The sequence below is a fragment of the Macaca nemestrina genome, chromosome 15 (genome assembly GCF_043159975.1).
Source record: "Macaca nemestrina isolate mMacNem1 chromosome 15, mMacNem.hap1, whole genome shotgun sequence".
NCBI lineage: Eukaryota > Metazoa > Chordata > Mammalia > Primates > Cercopithecidae > Macaca > Macaca nemestrina.
Genome location: NC_092139.1, coordinates 59,992,728 through 60,012,284, shown reverse-complemented (window position 1 = coordinate 60,012,284; position 19,557 = coordinate 59,992,728).

Genomic DNA, 19,557 nt, shown 5'->3' with positions numbered 1-19,557 from the left:
AGTCAGAAGTCAGGTTCTTACTGTATGGTTAGTAATGCAAGTATTGGTAAGGTCATGTCGATACTTAGTATTTAGAAGAATTCTGAAAAAGCACTTGTTAATCTTTAAGTTTTATGCATTTATTACCTTTTTATAAATTTCTGTAGTGTTCCCAAACTTGAGACTCATAGGCTATTAGTATTAGGTTTTACTTCTATCTCTTCTGGCCTTGAGTACATAGACATATTTTCTTTAGATTGAGCATATCATATGAAGTTAATTGTTTATTTTAGGTTTTAAAAGAAAGGACCTATGAAGTCATTGCTTACATTGAGACCAGCTCAATTGTCCCATGGATGGTTTTTTGTTTTTTGTTTTTGGATCTATGTAAAAATTGACCTTGCTATATTAAAGCTTGAAACTTGTATCCGTTTTATCCCAGTTCTCCCCTCAAAAAAAAGACCTTCAGGAAGTATCAAATAACTGAAACATACCAGATCAGAGCACCAGATGCCTCCTGCTGCTCCCTAATTTCTGTACTCTTATACATTGTTATAGTTCGTACCTGCTCTAGTTTTAGTCAGGGAGACGCATTGAGACTGAGCTCCCATCTCCGGGGCTGCAGCACCAGGTTAAAGCTTTCTTCCTTGGCAATACTTGTCACCTTAGTGACTGGCTTTCTGTCCGGTGAGCAGCGGGACCTGAACCAAACTCTTGATGTTTGGGTAATACCATGAACAACCGTCTTAACTGTTATTCTTTACTGAGATTGTCCTTTTTCACTACTGGCCTTTCCTTTTTATCTCTCATTCCTTTGACCTCACATCTCTTTTTTCTTTGACTTTACAGTCAAAGAACTTAATGCTCCCTAAATCCAAATATTATGGTGAAAAAAAGAAAGGAAATGTGTGCAGAGAAAGTATGTTTTACATTTGAGTTAAAGATGGATTCATAGATACAGGTTTATAGATTTTCCTAGAGTTCTGATTTCAGGTGAGTTTTCACAGTATGCAGTAAGTAGGAAAGAATCCCAAGATAATTGTGACATGATAAAGCTAGATACGGAAAACCAAAAAGATTTCACCTCAGTATGGCACTTTTAATTCAAGAATAGTAGCCACCAAGTGAGTTTTTCAGATTATAATCGTTGCTCTTTAAAAATAAAAAGAAAATATATTTATAACTTTTATTTTATTTTAGTACAGCTTCTGAATTTAGTTATCAATAGATGGGACAAAATAGATGAGCATCTGCTTCCCTTCCCCTGAAACAATGTGTGCTTACTAAAATGTAATAGATTTTTATTTATACTTGAAGGCAGTGTTTTTCAATCTTTTCCATGTTAATAGCTCAGATCTTTAAGGACAGTGAATGTGTACTGGGGGCAGCTTGTGGTCTTAATCCTAACCAGCCCTCTGATATCTTAGATTCTTTCTTTCCTAGTTGTGAATAAAACTTCTGCTCCAGTAGGATGAGCCTGTTTCCCTTGTGACTACCTAATTAATCTATTGCTTTATGTCCCAGTTTTTAGAAGCAGGCAGATTATATTACTGGGATTAAAATGTTTTTAACACTAAAGGTAGTATCTTAAGTTTTTACTTATGAGTTACTTTATGTACAGCTTGGATGAAATTACATGGATTGGGTTTCCATAGCTTTCACCACAGTGAAAATGGAAACAGGGAGCATTCCACAGCAAACCCTGAACTTAGAGAGTTAATTAAGTGAGCAAAGCAAGCATTCATGCTAATTTGTATGTGTGTGTGTCAGTGACAGATGAACCTGGTACTTGAACCATAATTGTACTTCTTCATATTCCAATAGCCAGTAATTTTATCATGTAGTTACACTAGTAGTGAATGCCCAAACTTGCTTGGGTCTGCTATGTATTTGTATTTTAAAATAATGTTTTTTAGCTTCCAAATATAAGTGTTACATTTTTTTCTGAATTATAAAACATCGTTTGGATTGAGTTAAAAGAATCATTTTTTATATGTTTATTATGTCTTAAAAGTTGTTGCATTATTACCTATGTTCTCTTTTTCAATGTGAGTTTTTACTGGTTTATAATGTGGTGTTTATTTTCTCTTTATGAAGCCATTATTCTTCTCGCTCTGTCATCCAGGCTGGAGTGTAGTGGTGCTATCTCAGCTCACTGTAAGCTCCGCCTCCTGGGTTCCTGCCATTCTCCTGCCTCAGCCTCCTGAGTAGCCGGGACTACAGGTGCCCGCCACCACACCTGGCTAATTTTTTGTATTTTTAGTAGAGATGGGGTTTCACCATGTTAGCCAAGACGGTCTTGATCTCCTGACCTCGTGATCCGCCCACCTTGGTCTCCCAAAGTGCTGGAATTACAGGCGTGAGCCACCGCACCCGGCTGAAGCCATTATTCTTTAGAGGGCAATGACAAAATGGTACCAGAAGAAATTGAGGCACCAGCAGAAGGTTAGGAGAAACAGAGATTTTATATTTTACTGTATTTGGTTTTGTGTTTTTGTTTTTGTTTTTTTTTTTTTTTGAGATGGAGTCTTGCTCTGTCACCAGGCTGGAGAGCAATGGCACAATCTCAGCTCACTGCAATCTCTGACTCCCTGGTTCAAGCGATTCTCCTGCCTCAGCCTCCCAAGTAGCTTGGATTACAGGCACACTGCCAGCACACCCAGATAATTTTTGTATTTTTAGTAGAGATGGGGTTTCACCACGTTGGCCAGGATGGTCTCAATCTCTTGACCTCATGATCCGTCTGCCTCAGCTTCCTAAAGTGCTGGAATTATAGGAGTGAGTCACTGTGCCCAGCCTGTTGTATGCTTATTCTATTTTATAGATTGTTGTTCTTTTTTTTTTAATTTTTTTAAATTTTTTTTGAGATGGAGTCTTCCTCTGTCACCCAGGCTGTAGTGCAGTGGCACAATCTCGGCTCACTGCAAGCTTCGCCTCCCGGGCTCTCGCCATTCTCCTATCTCAGCCTCCCTAGTAGCTGGGACTACAGGCATGCACCACTACGCCCAGCAAATTTGTTTTTGAATTTTCAGTAGATATGGAGTTTCACCATATTGGCTAGGCTGGTCTCAAACTCCTGGCCTTGTGATCCACCTGCCTCAGCCTCCCAAAGTACTAGGATTACAGGTGTGAGCCAACATACCCAGCCCGCCCCTCACTTTCTTACTACTTCGCTTGTGCAGGGATCATGGCCCATGTTTTAGTGTTCACCCTGTCTGTTGAATATGAGGAGTCCTAGGAGAGCAGGATGGTGGTGACGTTCCTCACGTCAGCTCTCAAGTCAATGGTGAGACCTTCTGTTCTAACATTCAATAATTCGGTAGGACTGGGCTATGGATAAGGTTGATTTGTTGTTGTTGTTTTTTCTCAAATAGTAGTTATGGTCAAACACTTGAAACCAAATGTGTGTGTGGAGTTTCTACACCAATTTTTGGACAATCTGGATACCAACTCGGTATCCCACAATTCCATTCTGACACTCCCTGCAGTTTAGTACAGACCCCGCAGAATGGGGGCTCAGTCCCATGAGACTACCCTCACTTCACATAACCAATTGCAAGCCCTGGGTTGTTACATGTACTTTTGACCAATCAGTTAGAAAGCAGGGTATCATGGCCCCCTTCTTGGGTTGAATCATTTGCTAAATCAGCTTGTAGAACTCAGAAAAACAGGTTATTTTCTTTGTTTCCCTGAGATAACAGGATCTCACTCTGTTGCGAGGCTGGAATGCAGTGGTGTGATCAAAGCTCACTGTAGCCCCGAACTGGCCCCAAGTGATCCTCCCACCTCAGCCTCCCAAATAGCTGAGACTAACACAGGCCTGCCCCACCATAGCTAACTATGTTCTTTTATTTTTTGTGGAGATGGGGTCTTGTTATGTTGCCTAGGCTGGTCTCAAATTTCTGGCCTCACATGATCCTCCCACCTCAACCTCAACAAAGTGCTGGGATTATGGACGTGAGCCACTGCATCTCACCAATTTACTATGACGGTTCGTTGGAAAGGATTTATCTCAGAAACAGACAGTGAAAGAGATATACATGCTGGGCACAGTGACTCAAGACTGTAATCTCGGCATTTTGGGAGACTGAGGCGGGAGCATCGCTTAAGCTCAGGAGTTTAATTAAGACTAGCCTGGGCAACATGGTGAAAACCTATCTCTACAAAAAATTTTTCTAAAAATTAGCCAGGTAAGGTGACATGTGCCTATAGTTCTAGCTACTCACTTGCTGTTTAGGAACTTGGAATTTTTCACTGGAATTCATGTAAAGAAACATTTGTAATGGATTTAGCATTCATCATTTGACTGCATGACTCACCCCTAGAACCATAATTTTACTAATGAATTTTTCAGATACTACTCAGCTGGGAACTGAGCCTAACCAGCAGCTCACCCTCAACCATTCGGTGGTCTTTTGTTCTCCTCTAATCCTCCTGAAAGTCCATTACTCTCAGAAGGTGGTAAAAACTTGCATTTCTTTTTCTTTTTTCTTCCTAGAGACAGGGTCTTGCTCTGTCACCCAGGCTGCAGTGCAGTGGTGCGATCATGGTTCACTGCAGCCTGAAACCCCTGGGCTCAAACAATCCTCCCACCTCAGCCTCCCAAGTAACTGGGACTACAGACATTTGCCCCTATGCCCAGCTAACTTCTTTATTTTTTATTTTACAGATGGGATCTTGGTATGTTGCCCAGGATGGTGTCAAACTCTGGCCTCAAGTGATCTTTCTGCCTCAGCTTCCCAAAGTGCTGGCGTTATATGCAGGTAGGAGGCACCTTTGTTCAATCCCTGTTTTCTTTCTTTTTTTTTTTTTTTTTTTTTTTACTGTGACTGGTTCATTGTAAAGGATTTATCTCAGAAACAGCTAGTGAAAGAGATATACATGCTGGGCACAGTGACTCATGACTGTAATCTCGGCATTTTTTTGAGACTGAGGAGGGAGCAAGGCGGACTCTTGCTCTGTCACCCAGGCTGGAGTACAGTGGCACAGTCTCGGCTCACTGCTACCTCCACCTCCCTGGTTCAAGTAATTCCCCTGCCTTAGCCTCATGAATAGCTGGCATTACAGGTGCACGCCACCATGCCTGGCTAATTTTTTGTATTTTAGTAGAGACAGGATTTTGCCATGTTGGCCAGGCTGGTCTCGAACTCCTGACCTCAGGTGATCTGCCCACCTTGGCCTCCCAAAGTGCTGGAATTACAGGCATGAGCCACAATGCTCAGCCCCTTTTTTAAATAATGATTTTATTGAAATATGATTAACATATCATACCATTCATTTATGAAAGTTTGTAATTCAGACCATGCGCAGTGGCTAATTCCTATAATTCTAATACTTTGGGAGGCTGAGGGAGGCGGATCACTTGAGTTCAGGAGTTTGAGACTAGCCTGGGCAACAAGGTAAAACAGCATCTCTACTAAAAATACAAAAATTAGCTGGGTGTGCTGGCTCATGCCTACAGTCCCAACTACTTGTGGACATGAGGCTGGAAGATCACTTGAGCCCAGAAGGCATAGGTGAAACCTATAGTTGAGACCAGATGGTGCCACTGCACTACAGCATCGGTGACAGAAGGAGAACTTGTCTCTAAATAACTAAAAAAAAAGAAAGTATGCAATTAAGTGGTTTTTAGAATATTCAAAGAGCTGCCCATCACCACAGTCACTTTTAGAAGTGATTACTCGCTTACGAATTACCCACTTATGAGTGAGAAACCCTCACTTCTTAGCTGCTACCTCCTACTTCCTCCACATTCCCATGTCTTCATAGACAAACACTGATTTATTTTCTGCCATTGTAGTTTTGCCTAATCCGGACCTTTTATAGAAATAGAATTGTACAATATGTGATCTGTTGTAGTTTGCTTTTTTTCTCTTAGCACAGTATTTTCAAATTTCTTTTTTTCTTTTCTTTTTGAGACAGTGTCTCACTCTGTCGCCCAGGCTGGAGTGCAAGTGGCATGATCTCGGCTCACTGCAAGCTCTGCCTCCCGGGTTTACGTCATTCTCCTGCCTCAGCCTCTCGAGTAGCTGAGACTTCAGGTGCCCGCCACCACGCCTGGCTAATTTTTTTGTATTTTTTTTTTTAGTAGAGTTTCACTGTGTTGGCCAGGATGGTCTCAATCTCCTGACCTCGTGATCCACCCGCCTCGGCCTCCCAAAGTTCCTGGATTACAGGCGTGAGCCACTGTGCCCGGCCTCAAATTTCTTTCATGTTATAGTGAATATCAGTATTCAGTATTTTTTTCCTTTGTAGCTGAATAATAGTTTGTTTATCCATTCATCAGTTGATGGACATTTGTGTTATTTCTGCGTATTGGCCATCATGAGTAATGCTGCTATGAACAATCATATGCAAGTTTTAGTGTGAATCTATATTTTTATTTCTCTTAGATTTACACCTAGGAGTGAAACTGTTGCATTGTGTGATAACTATACATTTAGCCTTTGAGAAATGACCACACTGTTTTTCAAAGTGGTTACACAGGTCAGGCACAGTGGCTAACACCTTTAATCTCAGATATTTTGAGAGGCTGAGTTTGGAGGATTGCTTTAGCCCAGGAGTTCAGGACCGGCCTGGGCAACGTAGGGAGATAATATCTTGATTATTTTAAAAATCAAATGAGAAGAAAAGAAACACCCACATTGATTACACCATTTTATGTTCCCACTAGTAATGTATGTGGGTTACAGTTCTTCCACATTGTCACCAGCTTTGTTTTGTTTTGTTTTGTTTTGTTTTGGAGACAAAACCTTGCTCTGTCACCCAGGCTGGAGTACAGTGGCTTGGACGTGGTCAGTGCAGCTGTGATCTCCCAGGCACAAGTGATCCTCTCATCTCAGCCTCCCAAGTAGCTGGTACTTACAGGTGACTGCTATCATGTGTGGCTGATTTTTACATTTTTTGGTAGAGATTGGGTTTTGCCATGTAGCCCAGGTCTGTGTCAAACTCCTGAGCTCAAGTAATCTGGCCACTTCAGCCTCTTGAAGTGCTGGGATTACAGGTGTGTGCCTCTACACCCAACTGGCATAACCACTTTGGAAAACAGCCACTGAGCGGGCCTTCACGAATATACCAATATTTGTTATTATCTTTTTTTTTTACTTACTGTTTTTAATTTTTAAAACTTAGTTTTTTTAATCTGTCTTATTATAATAACAATTTTGTAGTAAAGTCCCCCTAAAAAGTATTTGTTGTTTAACTGAAATAGTTTTTTTTTTAACCTGGGTATATATTTTTTCATTTTCATTTTATTTTTAGTTTTTATTTTTAAATAAATATTTTTGTAAGTAAATACTTTAATATATTTTTTACTTTAATAGGTGTTTGGGAAACAGGTGGTGTTTGGTTCCACGAATAAGTTCTTTAGTTTTGACTTCTGAAATTTTATAGTACCCCTCATTACTCATTTAAACTATATATTAAGTCATTATAAAATCATTATTAAACCAAAGACTTTAGTAAAATGGGAATTTTAACTTGCAACCTGAGAAATAGCTGTCAAAAAATTAGAGAAATTACCACATTAAAGTTTTAAAATCTTGACCCTAAAGATGAAAATACAGCTGCACCTAAGAACCACTGGCCCACTTGTCAAGGTGAACAAAACGAAGTAAAAAGCGAAATAAAACCAACAAAACCACATTTAGGATTATTCAGTATTCTGTAATACTATTTTATCTTGTGAGTCACAGAAAATGGTAATTATTATTATTATTGTTATTTTGATGTGGAATCTCACTCTGTCACCCAGGCTGGAGTGCAGTGGCATGATCTCGGCTCACTGCAACCTCTGCCTCTGAGGTTCAGGTGATTCTCCTGCCTCAGCCTCCAGAGTAGTTGGGATTACAGGCACACTCCACCATGCCTGGCTATTTTTGGTAGAGATGGGGTTTCACCATGTTGGCCAGGCTGGTCTCAAAATCCTGACCTCAAGCAATCCACCTGCCTTGGCCTCCCAAAGTGCTGAAATTATAGGCATAGTCCACTGCACTCAGCTGAAAATAATTTTATGTATATTCCAAGTCAGAATACTTTATCTTTGAATATTCGATTACTTTATGATACTATATTAACTCTTAACTGAACTAATACAAGTTTAGATGTAAGGATCATGTTTATGTTGACTAAAAATTATTAATGTTTTATGTATATGAAAGTAAAAATGACATAGTTTTTATACTTGTAGAATACCTTGAAATTATATTAGTTAATATTTTATATTCATTTTGGGTTTTCACATTGTTAGAGAGATCCACAGAAAACTAACACTTTGTGAATACCCAAATTTTAAGCATTTTGCTGGATGCATTCATAAATATTTTATTTAAAAAGAGCATTAATAGAAGTTTTATACCATTTGTGATTCATCAAACACAGCAATTGAGTAATGGCATATAGCAACATGACAGAGGTTAGTCTAAGATAAAACTCATAATAGGGTAAAAGGAAGGAAAGGAAAGGGAATACCAGGCTGTATAAAGATTTTAAAAACAGGCCAGGTGCGGTGGCTCATGCCTGTAATCTCAGCACTTTGGGAGGCCGAGGCGGGCAGATCACGAAGTCAGGAGATTGAGACTCATCCTGGCTAACATATTGAAACCCTCTCTCTATTAAAAGTACAAAAATTAGCTGGGCGTGGTGGCACACGCCTGTAGTTCCAGCTACTCAGGAGGCTGAGGCAGGAGAATCACTTGAACCTGAGAGGCAGAGCTTGCAGTGAGCTGAGATGGCGCCGCTGCACTCCAGCCTGGGCGACAGAGCAAGACTCTGTCTCAAAAAAAAAAAAAAAAGGAAAAAAAAAAAAAGATGTTAAAAACAAACATTTTATGTCTGAACCTTTGAACCTTTGTCTGGAATTTCATATTTTGTGAAAAGTGTTTTGTAAGTAGAGGACTTACAAGTGCTGTAAGGCACCTAGTACACTACAGTGGCACAGATGTAGCAGATACTCAATGAAATGATTTTAACTTCTGGTATGTGTTATCTTCATTGTTCATTTATTAACCTAGTGAAAATCAGCCAATAGATGGAGTGGCATTGACCTGTAAAACTTCCAAGATCCCATCCAGGCTTAGTGTCCTCTGAAGTTCTCCATAATTTATTGTCTGTTCCCACCAACATTTAGCATAAGCTACAAGCTTATGTTGTTAATCATCCTTCTATGTTTATGTGCTGACTTGCAAATAAATTGGCCTATGTGGCCTTTATGTTCACAGCCCTAATAGTATCTACATAATTTAATAACTTTGTTATAAAACTGATGTTTCATAAAATTATGTCTCAACTATGTTCTGGTAAAATAATGACATATTTTGCTTAAGCTTTTCTGACTCTCCATTGCCTGCTGAATACAGTAAGTTCCCATTTAGTGTGAGGATTTAAAATGTTCTCGAAAACTGTGACCTGTAATTTCCCCAATTTTGCTGTAGCCTAACTGATAGAAATAGTTAAGTTTCTATGGCATATTTCTGGTCAAAAAAACATCACCAAACTTAGAAAGGCCCAAAACACTTACAGTATTAAACACTGAAATAAATGTGAGCTCTACATACATTTAAGAAAAGTTAGGTCAGGTGCGGTGGCCCATGACCCTAATCCCAGCACTTTGGGAGGCCGAGGCAGGCAGATCACAGGGTCAAGAGATCGAGAGCAGCCTGGCCAACATGGCAAAACCCTGTCTCCAGTAAAAATACAAAAAATTAGCCCGGTGTGAGGCTAAGGCAGGAGAATCGCCTGAACGTGGGGGGAAGTGGAGGTTGCAGTGAGCTGAGATCGAGCCACTGCACTCCAGCCTGGGTGACAGAGGAAGACACCGGTTTAAAAAATAAATAAATACATAAACAAAAAATTAATTAAAATGTTACCAGGGCCACCCTGATGAAATAACTGGGAAATTTCTTTTTCTTACTGTGTTTCTTTAGTTTCTTTATTTGTAGGCACAGCTGCATAAAGAAACCAGATGGCCCAACAACACCAGAGCTTCTCCACTCCTGTCCAGATATCAGAAGGAGATAAGATCCCTAACCAGTGCAAACTTGAACAGGTGACCCTAGTTGGTTTTAGATTTTTTTTTTTTTTTTTTTTTTTTTTTTTTTTTTTGGTTAAGACAGAGTCTTCCTCTGTTGCTCAGGCTTGGGTGCAGGGGCACCATCTCAGCTCGCTGCAACCTCCAGCTCCCAGGTTCAAGCAATTTTCCTCCTCAGCCTTCTAAGAAGCTGGGATTACAGGTGTGTACCACCTCGCCCGGCTCATTTTTTTTTGTATTTTTTTTATGTAGAGACTGGGTTTCACCATGTTGGCCAGGCTGGTCTCGAACTCCTCACCTTAGGTAATCCACTCACCTCAGACTCCTAAAGATTTATGTTTATGCACTGAACCTGTGCACCTAGAGTCCCACCCTGCACAGTTCTTAAAAACCCCTGATAAAATCATGTATTAATTCTAGTGATATTTTAGTGAATCCTATTCTTTTTTTTCAGAAAAATATTTCATTTGGAATAATGACAGTTCTACTTTTATTTTAAAATCTGGACAATTTCTTTCTATTGTAGAATTTCCCTGGCTAATGCCTCCAGTGCAACGCTGAATAGAGTGGTTAAAGTGGAAAGTCTTGACTTCTCAAACTTTCAGGTAAAGAAGCGCGAGTCTGTCACCATTCAGTGTGATGTTAGCTGAGAATTTTTGTATAGATACCTCTTAGTGGGTCTCAGAATCTTTTTCTGTTAGTAGTTTGCTGAGGGTTTTGTCAGGAATGGATGCTTGACATTTGTAAATTTCTCTGTGCCTATTGAAAGGATCACTTTTTGCTCTTTGCTAGTACTGGGCATTACCTTGATTGAATTTTATATATTAAGTCACAACTACATTTACAAAACAATCACACTTGTTCTTGGTGTATAGTCATATTTGAAGTGTCTGAATTTAGCGTGCTAACGTTTTCTGAGGCTGTATGTGTCTACGTGAATATGGCACTTTTTTTATAGACTTTCTGTTTATACTTGTGTCTGGCCTTGGTATTACAGTAATACTGGCCTCTACAATGAATTGGAAAATGTTCCCTCTTCATTTTTTGGAAGTATTTTCTGCTGAAGAATTAGTATTAATTATTTATTGAATATTGGTAGAATGTTTTATATAGGTTATTTTGCCCTGGAGTTTTCTTTTTGAAAATATTTTAAATGAATGCTTTTGCTTTACTTGAGTAACAATTCATAATATATAAATATTTATTTTATACTTTTCAGTTTACTTTTATAATTTGTACTTCCAAGATATTAATTTCTAATTTATAATATTCCATGTTTAATAGATTTTTCTATGCTGTTAACATGGAAAAATCAGAAATAATATAGAACGAGGCTTCAGCCCAGTCAATGAATGACCCAAAGTCTGTCTGTTGTGGGATAGATCATTTAAATATGATGTTACCCTTAATGTTTACATTTATTGTGTGAGGAAAATAAGGTACTGAATGGAAAGGAAATTAGTAAAACTACCATTTAACTTTGGATTTTCTCAAGAGGGCAGACCAAGTAGACCTTCTAATTTTTGTTGATATTTACATAAGACAGAAACATAGTTTTTAATTAGAACAAATAATATGCCATTTGAAGAATGGTATGAAGATGATAATTTGATGAATAATTTTATTAGTACTGGCTTAGTGCATACAATATATTAGGCAAGATTCTTAGCCATTACGTGCGCGCACACACACACATGTATATAGACTTCATATATAATTGTTTAAAATAAGGAACCCACAGATTGATGAGCAGTGAAAACTTGACATTCTCAATCTTAGTAACTTTAAAACTATCAAAAAAATTTACTGTTTTGATTTACAATAAATGTTCATAAAACTATTTTAAAAACTTCATTAGAAAGTTTGACTTAGCATGGAGATAAATGTGTTGCACAGTTGAAAAGTAACCATAGACACGTTATTATCAAATACCAAACAAGTGCATTTTAAAAAGAGATTAGGACTAAAAGATGCCCCATGGAAGTTGTCACAGCAAAAATACAACAGAGCACACTTTTAAGCACCGTGGTATGTTAATAAAAACTATCAATTAATGTGTAAACACAGGCCAGTGTGCTCATCATTACATGAAAAATATTTAAAACTAGTAAACACAGTCAGTAGGTTTGCAGGATACTATATCAATATACAAAAAAGTCAATTGCATTTTTATACCCCAACAGATATCTGGGAAAAATCAAGAAGACAGTTACTTTATTCTTTTAGATGTTATGGTAAATGTATTAGGTTGGTAATGGCAAAAACCACAATTACGTTTGCACCAACCTCATACTTAGGAATAAATATAGTAAAGAAGGTAAAAGATTTATACAACAAAAACTGTAAAAGATTAGTGGAGGCAGTTATAAAAAAGACAAATTTAAAAATACTTAGTGTTCATGGATTATAAAAATTAGTATTAAAACATTCATACTGGCCAGGCACAGTGACTCAAGCCTGTAATCTCAGCACTTTGGGAGGCTGAAGTGGGTGGATCATGAGGTCAGGAGATCGAGACCATCCTGGTATGGTGAAACCCCATCTCTGCTAAAAATACAAAAAATAGCTGCATGTGGTGCTGCATGCCAGTAATACCAGCTACTCAGAAGGCTGAGGAATGAGAATCGAATCGCTTCAACCCAGGAGGTAGAGGTTGCAGTGAGCTGAGATTATACCACTGCACTCCAGCCTAGTGATAGAGTGAGACTCCATTTTGAAAAAACAAAACCAAAAAACCATTCATACTGCTCAAATTGGTGTATATATTTAAAGCAACTTTTATCAGAATTTCAATAGTATTTTCAACACAAATTTTAAAAAATCCGTTTTGTATGGAATTATAAAAGATCTCAAATAAAGCTATTTTGAGCAAGAGGGACAAAGCTAGAAGCAGTATGCTGTCTAATTTCAAGCTATATAGCAAAGCTGTAGTCATCAAAACTGCAAAATGTTGGCATAAACACAAACACATAAGCCAATGCAACAGAATAGAGAACTCAGATATATATAAAATATATCCATCGTATACAGTCAATAAATTTTCAACAAAGGCATATAAGCACACAACGGTGAAAGAATAAACTCTTCAATAAATGGTGATGGGAAAACGGGATATCCATATGCAAAAACAAATTGCACCCAACCTTTACAGCATACATACAATTAATTTAAAATGTATTAAAGACTTAAACATTGGACTTGAAACCATAAATCTTCTAGAAGACAACACTGAGCAAAATTCTGGCATTGTTCCTAAGCAACATATTTTTTTGTATTTGACACCAAAAGCACAGGAAAAAAAAAAAATGGGACTACATCAAGCTAAAAAGTTTCTACTGCATAGCGAAAAACTGTCTGTGACATTAAAAGGCTATCTACAGAATTGGAGAAAAATACCTGTATGCCAAGTATCAGATAAAGGATTAGTGTTCAAAATCAGCAAGAAACTCATACACCTTAACCCCCCAAAGTAAAAATAATGGAAAGTAACACATTCTTTTAAAACATGGCCAAAAAACTAGTTTTTTAAAGAAGCCATTAGTAATTCTAAGAAAAATGCAAATCAAAACCACAATGAGTTAGCATTCAAACACATATTAAGGTGATATTTATCAAAAATTCAAAAGAAAGCAAGTGTTACCAAGAATATAGAGAAAAGGAACCTTTGTACACACTCACTGGGAGTGTAAATTGGTAAAGCCATTATGGAAAACGGCATGCAGGCTCATCAAATAATTAAAAATAAAACTATCATGTGATTCAACAATCTCACGTCTAAGTAAATATCCAAAGAACAATAAAAATCACTATCTTGAAGAGGTATTTTCACTCCTATGTTTATTGAAGCATTATTAACTATAGATAAGGGGCCGGGTGCGATGGCTCACGTCTGTAATCCCAGCACTTTGGGAGGTCAAGGTGTGTGGGTCATGAGGTCAGGAGTTCCAGACCAGCCTGGCCAATATGGTGAAATCCCGTCTCTACTCAAAATACAAAAATTAGGTGGGTGATAGCAGGCACCTGTAGCACCACCTACTTGGGAGGCTGAGGCAGGAGAATTGCTTGAACCTGGGAGGTGGAGGTTGCAGTGAGCCTAGATTGTGCCACTGCACTCCAGCCTGGGCAACAGAGTGAAACTCTGTAGGCTAGGTAACATAGCAAGACCATGTCCCTACAAATTAGCTAGGCATGGTGGTGTATCACTGTGGTCCTTGCTACTTTGGAGGCTGAGGTGGGAGAGTAATTTATACCCAAAGTCTTAGAGGTTACAGTGAGCTATAATCATGCCACTGCACTCCAGCACGTCGTTACATCTAACAACAAGAAAAAGGAAATTTTACATATATGTATTGTATGTATGTGCATGTGTGTGTAAGAGAGACACAAATCAGGCCTTGGAAAAAATCTTGATATTTGCAACCCCACAGATCATCTTGAGGCCGTTATGCTAAGTGAAATAAGCCAAACACAGAAAGATGAACACTGCATTATCTCAATTATATGTGGAATCTAAAAAAGGGCTTGAATTGTGGTTACAGAGAATAGAATGGTAGTGACCAAGGGCTGTGGCTTGGGGAAATGAGATAATGGCCAAATGGTACAAACCTGTTTTATAAGATGAATGAGTCCTGGAGACCTAATGTACAGCATGGAGGCTACAGCTACTGTATAGGTAAATTTTATTAATAAAGAAGATCTCACATATTCTTATCACAGCAACAGTAACTATGGGAAGTGATGAATATGTTATTTAGCTTGATTGTGGTAATCATTTTATGTATATTTACATATACATAAACATCACATTGTATACCTTAAATATATACAATTTTTACGTGAATTATACCTCATGTGGGAAAATATTGTTTAACCATATAATATCTAATTACATGTAAATATTTAAAACCCTTTAAAATAAATTCTAGGTTAAAATGTAAAATCCAAATTGACATATTTCTGGTCAGGGAAGTTCTAACGAACAAGTATAGTATAAAAGCTAAAATTCTTGTAAATTTGTTTGAGTTCTTTGTAGGTTCTGGATATTAGCCCTTTGTCAGATGAGTAGATTGGAAAATTTTTCTCCCATTCTAAATGTGGCACATATACACCATGGAATACTATGCAGCCATAAAAAAGGATGAGTTCATGTCCTTTGTAGGGACATGGATACAGCTGGAAACCATCACTCTCAGCAAACTATCGGAAGAACAGAAAACCAAACACCGCATGTTCTCACTCACAGGTGGGAATTGAACAATGAGATCACTTGGACACAGGAAGGGGAACATCACACACCGGGGCTTATTGTGGGGAGGGGGGGGAGGGGAGGAACAGCATTAGGAGATATACCTAATGTAAATGATGAGTTAATGGGTGCAGCACACCAACATGGCACATGTATACATATGTAACAAACTTGCACATTGTGCACATGTACCCTAGAACTTAAAGTATAATAATAATAATAAAAAGCTAAAATTGGATATTTAGCTAAAGTATCTTTCATAAAGAAGAGTAAATTAAAATATTTTCAAAAGTCAAAACATTGAGAAATTTTATTACCAATAGAAGATTGTTAAGAGTATACTTCAAGGCAGGGTGCTGTGGCTCATGTCTGTAATCACAGCACTTTGGGAGGCTGAGGCAGACGGATCATGAGGTCAGGAGTTCAAGACCAGCCTGACCAACATGGTGAACTCCCGCCTCTACTAAAAATACAAAAATTAACTGGGTGTGGTGGTGTGTGCCTGTAATCCCAGCTGCTCAGGAAGCTGAGGCAGGAGAATCGCTTGAACCCAGGAGGTGGAGGTTGCAGTGAGCTGAGATTGCACCACTGCCCTCCAGCCTCAGCTACAGAGTGAAACTGTCTCAAAAAAAAAAAAGAATATACTTCGAGAGAAACATTTTCTGCTACCAAGATAAACTGAAAATAAAAATGTAAGAAATGTCAACCCATGGTAGACCATTGAATTAAAGAAATTACATGGTCCTTGGATGCATCAGTTTAAAGCATATAAATGTAATAAAAGTGTGATTCCATGCATTTTATTAAATAAGAGAAAAAGAACTCCAGGGCTACTTGAACAATTTAACTATAGGAGATGACTATTTTCTGGAAATGTTTTCCATCGTCAACTTTTTAAAGCTTTGTAGCACTTTGCATATTTTAGAGTATGACAACTATCTTTTTATCAGAGCTGATTTGTACCAGTGTAACCGCAGTGGCATAGACATTGCCCATAAGGTTCTACATACTCAGGATGACTGGGTTACACGTCCACAGCAGGGTTGAAGAAGATGAGATGGTGAGTTCCACCCAGCACATGACCCGAAAGTAGCTCACTAACAGCGGGATGGTCTGAGTGGCCCTTTTCTCTGGGACGGCTCATGGAGAGAAGCTGGTGCTCTGAAGGTGCTGAGATTGCTTCTGATGCTTGGAGAAAAGGATCATCATGTGTGCAATTGAATGCAGTGTCATTCCTGTAATGAAAACATCCCTGGATAATGTCAAGAATAAAAAATACTTTTCACATGAAGAGCTTCGTGGGAGAAAGTGAACAGTATTTGCTGACCTTAAGTTGACTGGTCTGGGTCACATTAGAAGAAGCCACAGTGAAGAATATTATGCTACAACTGAAAGACAAATTGACGAATGAAAAAAAAAATTAACGCTGCTAATGTTACTGTGAATTTGTGTTGAAGCCTTGCCAAACAGCAGTTGCTGGGGCTGATGATGCCGGCCTGGTGTACACTCAAGAGACAGGTGTTAACAGACACACAGGCCCATCCTCACTCTGTTTAGACAAGGACTTACATTTGAACTCATTCCCTAAGTGCAGTGATTCAAGCATATCTGGAGGCCAGGCATCCACCACAGAAGGAACACCACTACATGAATGAAGGCCGAGTTACAGCTGATGAGGTCATGGGGCTTCGATTTCTGATCCTGAAGAAATGTGAAGATGTTGAAGTAAAGGAGAAAGGTGTTGGCTAAAAGTTCAACGGCAGCTTGGGAAAACAGGTTTTTTGTTTTTTTGTTTTTGAGATGGAGTCTCGCCCTGTTGCCCAGGCTGGAGTGCAGTGGTATGATCTCAGCTCACTGCAAGCTCCGCCTCCTGGAGTCACACCATTGTCCTGCCTCAGCCTTCTAAGTAGCTGGGACTGCAGGCACCCACCACCATGCCCAGTTAAGTTGTTGTGTTTTTAGTAGAGACAAGATTTCACCTTGTTAGTCAGGATGGTCTTGATCTTCTGACCTCGTGATCTGCCTACCTCAGCCTCCCAAAGTGCTGGAATTACAGGTATGACCCACTGTGCCTGGCTAAGAAAAGGTATTTTTAAGCATAACAGAAGCATTATGCTTAAAGTATGTTCATCTTAATAACAAATGTATTCCATGTATCTGGGGGAAAAACAACAGATCTTGCATTATCGATGTTTGTTCTTTGGTGCTCCAAGTAATTACCATGATCATTTTAATTTTACCCACTCCTTGGTTAACTCTGATTATCTCATATACATTCTGGATAATTAGCCTCTTCACTCCGTTCCACATCAATCCACTGTAGCAGCTTCTCTCATTTCCACTCTTACACACCCTAGCTTATAGTAACCGCCGTTGTACTCTCTACTTCTATGAGAGCAACTTTATTAGATTTTACATATTGGTGAGAATGTGCAGTATTTTTTTTTTTTAATGCCTGGCTTATTTTACTTAACACAGTGACCTCTAGGTTCATCCCTGTTGCTGCAAAGGATGGAATTTTATCTTTTTGTGGCTGAATGCTGTTTCATTGTGTGTTTGTATATATATCATGAAATATATATAATGAAATATGACTGTGTATTTACATTATTGTGCAATATACATCTATATTACATTGTGTGTATATATACAATGAAATTTATATATGTGTATACACTCCATTTGTAAAATCAATTTATTGAAGGACACCAGATAATTCCATGTCTTTGCTATTATTTATAATACTGTGTACTAGTACAATAGTACTAGTACTTAGTACTATTGTAAATAATATTGTAATAGTACTGTGATTAACATAAGCATGCATGTGTCCTTACAGTTGAATGATTTCTATTTTGGGGGTATATACCAAATAATGGAATTGCTGGGTCAAATGGTAGTTTGGTTTTAAATTCTTTGAGAAACTCCAGAGTACTTTCCACAGTGGCTGGAAAAATTTACATTCCCTCTATCAGTGCATAAGATTTCTCTTCACTACCCACCAGCATCTATTATTCTTTGCCTTTTTAATATGGCTACTGTGACTGATGTGAGATGGTATCTTGTGGTTTCGATTGGCATTTTTCTAATGATTGGTGATATTGAGCTTTTTAATACGCTTGTTGGATGCATGTGTGTCGTCTTTGAGAAGTGTATGTGCATGTTCTTTTTTCATTTTTAATAAAGTTTGTTTTTTGCTTGGTGAATTACGATTTTTTAATAGATTCTACATATTAAACCTTTGCTGAAAAACAGTTTGCAAGATTTTATTTTATTTTTTCTCATTCTGTTGGTTGTGTGTTTTCTCTGTTGGTAGTTTCTCTTGCTGTGCTGAAGCTCTTTAGCTTAATCCAGTCTCATTTGTCAACTACTTTTTGTTGTTTCAGTTGCTTTTAGAGTCTTGAAGTCTTTGGCATGGTATTTCCTAGGTTCTCTTCTGGGGCTTTTACACTTTTAGGTTTCATATTTAAGTCTTTAATCCATCTTGAGTTAATTTTTGTATACGGTATAAATGAAGTGATGCAGCTTCAATCCTCTGCATATGACTAGCCAGTTATCCCGCCACTATTTATTGAACAGGGAGTCTTTTCCTTCCTTTTTTTTTTTTTTTTTTTTTTTTTTTGAGATGGCGTTTGACCGTTATTGCCCAGACTGGAGTGCAATGGTACTATCTCAGCTCACTGCAACCTCCTCCTCCCAGCTGCAAGTGATCAGTGATTATCCCGCCTCAGCCTCCAGAGTAGCTGAGATTACAGGCACCCTCCACCATGCCCGGCTAATTTCTGTAATTTTAGTGTAGATGGTGTTTTACCATATTATCCAGGGTGGTTTCAAACTCTTGCCCTCAGGTGATCTGCCCGCCTTGGTCTCCAGAAGCGCTGGGATTATAGGCATGAGCCACGGTGCCTGACGGGGAGTCCTTTCCTTATTGTTTGTTATTGTTAGCTTTGTGAAAAATCAGATGGTTTTAGATGTGTGGTTTTATTTCTGGGTTCTCTAGCCTGTTCCTTTGGTCTATGTGTCTATTTTTGTACCAGTATCCATAATCTTTTAGGTATTGTAGCCTTGTAGTATAGTTTGAATTTGGGTAGTATGATGACTCCAGCTTTGTTCCTTTGCATAGAATAGCTTTGAGTATTCAGGCTCTTTTATTTGGTTTCAAATACGTTTTTCATTTTTAAAAAATTCTATAAAGAAATGTTGTTGGTAGTTTGATAGGAATAACATTGAATTCAAAAGTAAATTTATTATGGTAGTATGGCCATTTTAGCAATATTGATTCTTCCTATCCATGAGCATGGAATGT